Source organism: Stegodyphus dumicola, chromosome 7 (genome assembly GCF_044657685.1).
Source record: "Stegodyphus dumicola isolate Sdum_Otavi_A_Nest chromosome 7, ASM4465768v1".
Lineage (NCBI taxonomy): Eukaryota > Metazoa > Arthropoda > Arachnida > Araneae > Eresidae > Stegodyphus > Stegodyphus dumicola.
In genome coordinates this window covers 4,700,228-4,706,016 of record NC_140774.1, presented here as the reverse complement: position 1 = coordinate 4,706,016, position 5,789 = coordinate 4,700,228, and the positions used below count along the sequence as shown (strand labels likewise).

Here is a 5,789-nt window from a genome sequence, read left to right as displayed (position 1 = left end):
AAATTAGCGTAAAATATATGTACATAAAGAGTGCGGACCCCAGGAGCTGGTTTTTGAGAAATCCTATGCAGACCGTGATTTTCCTCTTGTTTTAAAGTCGTAAGTGGCAAATTTCATAAAGATCGGAATTAAACTATAAATTTGTATAAAGACAAAGAATTATACATGTAGATTAAACCGTGCAAACTTTCCTGTTACTTAATATTTAACTATACAAATTATTTTCCTCAAAAACGGCTTAACGGTGGCTAATATTAGAAAAATAATAGTCTTGAACTAGGTATTTTGTAACTATAACGTAACTTAATTTATTAAATACGGTGCTTTAATTATCTCAAAACTAATATTTGTGTTAATTTTGCACAGCATGAACAAAACGGTAATATTTTCGCAAACATGTCTTGCGTATGTGTTCATGAATATGAATTTAGCCTTGCCTATAACTCACCGTTTAGTACTTTGTAAGTCATTGTTGCAGCTGCACATGGTGCACACTTTTAACAGAGTTAAACCAAACACAGTACTGTTAGATCTTAATTCTGAAAAGTGGACTCATCTGTACAATTATGTAACTCCAAGGATAGCAGCTGCTTTGTAATCAGCGTAGCGTCACACATAGTCTTTCTCATTCATGTTTCAAATTTATAACAGACAGCTCACATCACATTATGTGGTAAATGTGAGCCACTAATTTAGTTTAATATGTTTGGTAATTTGTACTTGAAAATTTCATGCGTATTTAGATTAACATTAAATGCGGCAAAATATTTTCAATTTTTTTTTACATGCATATTTCAGTGTTTTAAAATGTACAGTACATGATAAAATAACAGTTTCTGTTTCACCGCAATATAAATACATAAAAAAAGTATTGAAAATCCAAATTAGGGCAATAAGCTACGGAAGGCATCACGTTCATAAGGAAATTCAACGAAAAAGGGATTTTCATCGCTCAGTTTACACGGTAAATTAACAGCCCGAGGATATTTTCGTGTATAGTATATTCTTTGATTTTTCAATAATAATTTTGCTAGTATATTGAAGACCGGCCTCATTGGCCGGCCCGGTGGTTTGGCAAGTCCTACAGCGGTGTGGCTCAAGTATCCCGAGGGGTAGCGCCCTCGAGTTCGCTAATACCCCACTGTGACGGGAAGCCCAAGTGACTGGCAGGTAGCAAACTGACGATCATTGCCGTCTGGGGCGGTGCGTCTCTCTCTCCCAGATGCAAGGGCGGAGGATAAACCTCTGTACCTGGTTCTGACGGACGAGGGAACCTGTAGCAAAAAATATGTATGACTTTCTTTGCCTGTAGTATCCTGTAGTGTTTCAGACTCGCGAGGCTGGGAAGCCTTAAGCTCACTTACTCAACAAAAAGACATAAAAAGGGTGTAACAAAGAAAAATGTCGAAAATATTGGGTACATAGCTAACATACAACAACATAACTTAACAAACATAGCTATTTAGAACATACGCAGATATATGTGTGTTGAGTTGTTGCTAAGGCTGACTTGTCTGACATATAATCAGTCCAAAACCACGAAAATCCTCGTGTCAAGGAGCGCAAGTTTACGCCTGTCGTTGGCATCAGGCGTTGAGCACCTTACAGGTGACAGGCCGATTTAGCTCAGTTCCGCCCACAATTTTGATGGAGAGCACCCCGGAAGGACGGATTTGAAGGTCTTCCACTCCCCTCTTTCCCTACCATCAACCTCTCGAGAGGAATTTCGGCTCGCCACATATTTAGTGCCCCCATGTCGCACGAACACTATACATTTAGAAACATCCGTGCTTTCTCCGGGATTCATAACTTGAACCTTCGGCACGGCAGTCAGCGACGGTAACCGCTACACTAGTTGGGCGGTATGTGTGTTAAATAAATTAAATATTCTCAAAGATGTGTTTTCGTCATGAATCATGAAGTTAACAAATTAGTCTATTTCTTGCATTATACAAATATCAGAATTTTCAGTAAAGAATTATTCACTAACAGAATAACGTGGATAAAATTCTGGTGTCATTCCCCGAATTATAAGAAAATTGCAATTCATAAAAAAATTGTTTGTTTTAAAGAAAAAATTACTCAAAAAATGTATATTTTATTTTATACATTAGTATCAATTGTTCTCTTTCAATAATATGAGGGTTTTTTTTTTTTTTTTTTTTTTTTTTACAATAATTTTCACTTTTGTAAAACGAATAGTCCATTCAAATGATTTGGACAAGTCCATTCAAATGAAGTTTACAAACCCCCTTCCTCCAAAATTAGGAATAAATCAATCATCCGGTTATGCATTGTGATCCCTATTAACAGGATACTTCGAGTTGTATTGCATATGCAACGAAGCTACCTCTATAAAGCGACAGTCTGACTAAAGTGGCCAATTTTATTTATTTTTTCTTTAATCCAATGCTTCTAAGAAAATAATTAAAAAATTTTTTCAGAGCATGACAATCTCTATATAGTCGGCTGTTGACCGATTTTTTTTCAATTTGAAGATATGATCATATTTCTTTTCCCTTTTTATGCACCTATTAGAAATTTCAAAAAAATATTCATCTTGTGCATTATCTTCATACAATCAGCTGCTGTTGATCTACCACACGAATGCTATTTCAACGTTTCTGTTCCACTTTCATGCATCATTTTGGAAGTTTTCAGAAATCCTTCAAATTGAAGGACAAAAGAATGCTTTACTGATAAAGAAAGGGGTTTGTAAGGGTGGCATGAGTCATTACTTGCAAGCATATCTTCTCAAACAGGTTGATAAAGAACACATTATGAAATGCTGATTCACATCACTAAGCTCTTTCTTAGACTAATTCTGATGAATGCAGGATTGAAAAGTGTCACGAAGAACTCACTAAGAACACCGAGTTCTTTTCTATCGCATTCAAACATAAGAAGAAAGAAAATTACAACGTCTAAATGCGCGAAAAAGGAGAGCAGCAGAGGCAAAGAGCATAAAACATGTCTCCTAAAATGCCAGCTGCACCAAAGCTATCCCCCCCCTAGACCATGGAGGTAAGCACCTTCTTCCTACTTCCATGCCCTAGACACAGCGGGGGTCTTCACGCTTTCCAAAGAAAACATCTAATAAACTCTTTCCTTTCAATAAGGGGAAATTACCATTAAATTTTACTTTTTGAAGCCAATGTTCGAACAAAGATTGATAAACAAAAATCAGTGTTATATTTGCCAAATTTCATAAGACTAGTTTCCATGGTTTTACAGAACCAGAGCGCAAATGAATGAGAAGATATAGTGATAAGAATGGCTGGACAGAAATTAAGCTACTAGCACCATCTATTGCTGAAACAAGAAAACTAAAACATAATTTTCTTAAAGGCTGAAGGTTAAAATGGATTGGATTAAGGTTGTTAAATAGAACAAAAAGGTTTTTTTTTTTTTTTTTTTTTTTTTTTTTTTTTTTTTAATGTCTCTAGAAAATCTAATTCACCAATGTAAGATTTTTTTGAATAATTTTGGGTGCAGAAAAATGGAAAGTGTGATTTTCGGACCAACAATGCTGAGCTACAGAAGACTTGTGTGTTTCCTTTTTCCTAACATATGTTGTTTCATGTTCCAAGAAAGATGAAATAAAATAGACCGAAATTTAACATCCTCTTACTCCATCTTAACAGGCTTTATTCGCCTCAAAATCTTGCTAAACATATTATGATGGCAGAGAAAGATACGTGGTTAATCAGCAAGTACTTATAACTATATATAAAAGGCATCACTGTTATAAATTTTTCTAATCTGTTACCTACAAATAGGCACTTCAAGGCCTTTTCCCAGTTGCCTTGCTTCGGAACGATGGTAATGATTACTGCGGAAGACGGTCGATTCCTCTAACTTGGTAAAATTCTTTAATCTTCAGTTTGGTGTCATAATGACCGATGTTGCAATCGTAAATGTCGAGAGGGCAGATATATCTTGAAGTGCCTCTTTTAAAGCAAGAAACTGTAATTCAAACTAGGAAAATAAGAGAATTCAATAATAATTTCTTTAAAAAAATACCAAAATTAATTTAAAAGAAAAGGATAAAATTATGTGCAAAGGGGCGTTGTTTTAACGTTTTGTGTGTTACCTTTATTTACTCAATATCAAGTTCTACGTACTCAAACTATAAAATTCAGTTCAACAGCAATACCGCAAAATAATTTTAAAATGAGCATATTTTTAGAATTTCCGATGCACTGTCTCGCGCGGTAGAGATAATTTTTTTTTTTTTTTTTTTTTTTTCAATACAGTGTTGCCATTGCTCGTTTTGAAATCGTGTAGTTTGTTAATCAAAAATTCGCTGAAGTGTTACAAAATATGAAATCGATAATAAAACAAATCTCAAATCCAAATTAAAGCTTCCACACGCCATATTCTATGGAAGATTACGTTATTCAAATTTTGATGGCTCTAGGTACCGTTGTTTTATCACAATGCGCCAAACATACATACATTTATGCAGATTCTTCATTATTTAATTTCTTTAAATATAATACAGGGCGATAATATTTAGTGGCAACAATTTGAATAGTGAAACAACGCTTATCGTGAATCGACGCAAAATGCCAAAACGAAATTGGTAGTCCTTCTGGCAAATTGCCCCTTTAGACTAAAAATCTTCGGGAAAGAAGAGAGACTGTCCTGATGAATTAAGGCAAAATTCTTAAGCCCACAAATCTTTCAAAATAAAACATTTTATGCCAGGAAATTGAACATTGCAAAATAAAAAAAAAATAGTTCAGACTTCAACAACAAATTTCTTAAGTCAGAACTTAACTCAGGTTTCTATTTATCTATAATGCTGAATATGAACTCGAGAAAATCGATAGAAAGGATTCTGGATCTATGGATTGTTATCTTTCCTGCTCACGTCTTTAAATAGCCTACTAAGAATGCTGTCTCAAAGAGCAATCTGTTTATAGAAGATGCGGAGGCTTTAGACTTCTCATTCATCATTTTGATAATTTCAAAAATCGCAATATACAAGACGCTAGTTAGATTAAAAACCAAAACTGCAAAAGAGTAGATAAAAAGCTGCAAAATAGAAATATATCCGTATCTTATTTCTTTTTGTTCTCCTATAATTTAAGCTATTTCATTTCGGTTTCTTGCATCATGTTTCGATTCAATTTATTTCGATATTATTATCATGTAAAAAAACATATATTTTACAATTTAGAACTTTGAAAATCTATATTAAATTTGGAACGAATTTTTATCAGAAAGCAAACATTTAATAGATATACTGCTAAACATATATTCGAGAAAATTGTGATAAGAATTTTAAATTCAGAAAAATCCTTACATTTTTACACTTTAAAAAAAAAAGTATATTATTAGGATTTACTTTTAGAATTTAATACTTTTATTAAAAAGGGTGATTCTTTAACTACATTTTTATAGTAAAAAAGCGAACTGTTAAAAAATACACAAAAATTTTCAAACTTGAAAGATACTCACATCTCAGTTACTAAATAATTAATATTTTGCTTTCTTAAATATATATTTCGTAATTTATTTTAAAATTGCTGCTCTTTTCAATAAAATTTTTAAAAAAATATATTGATGTCTGCATATTATCGAGCTTGGTTTAAAGTTTTACGTAAAGCGTCTTCTACAGCTGCATATTTTCGTAAAATACTTCAAAATCAAGCAGTGATAAGAAAAGTTAAGTAATCATGAAAAAGATATATTTTTCGAATTTGTTGTCGCCCGGCTAGCTCAGTCGGTAGAGCACGAGACTCTTAATCTCGGGGTCGTGGGTTCGAGCCCCACGTTGGGCG

At 33.5% G+C, this 5,789-nt stretch overlaps 1 non-coding gene across 1 annotated transcript; it reads left to right on the top strand.

Annotated features, from left to right (window-relative positions):
• Positions 1–5,716: 5,716 nt before the first annotated feature.
• On the top strand, positions 5,717–5,789 carry TRNAK-CUU (transfer RNA lysine (anticodon CUU)). Its single transcript has one exon. It is a non-coding gene; the product is annotated as a tRNA-Lys (tRNA).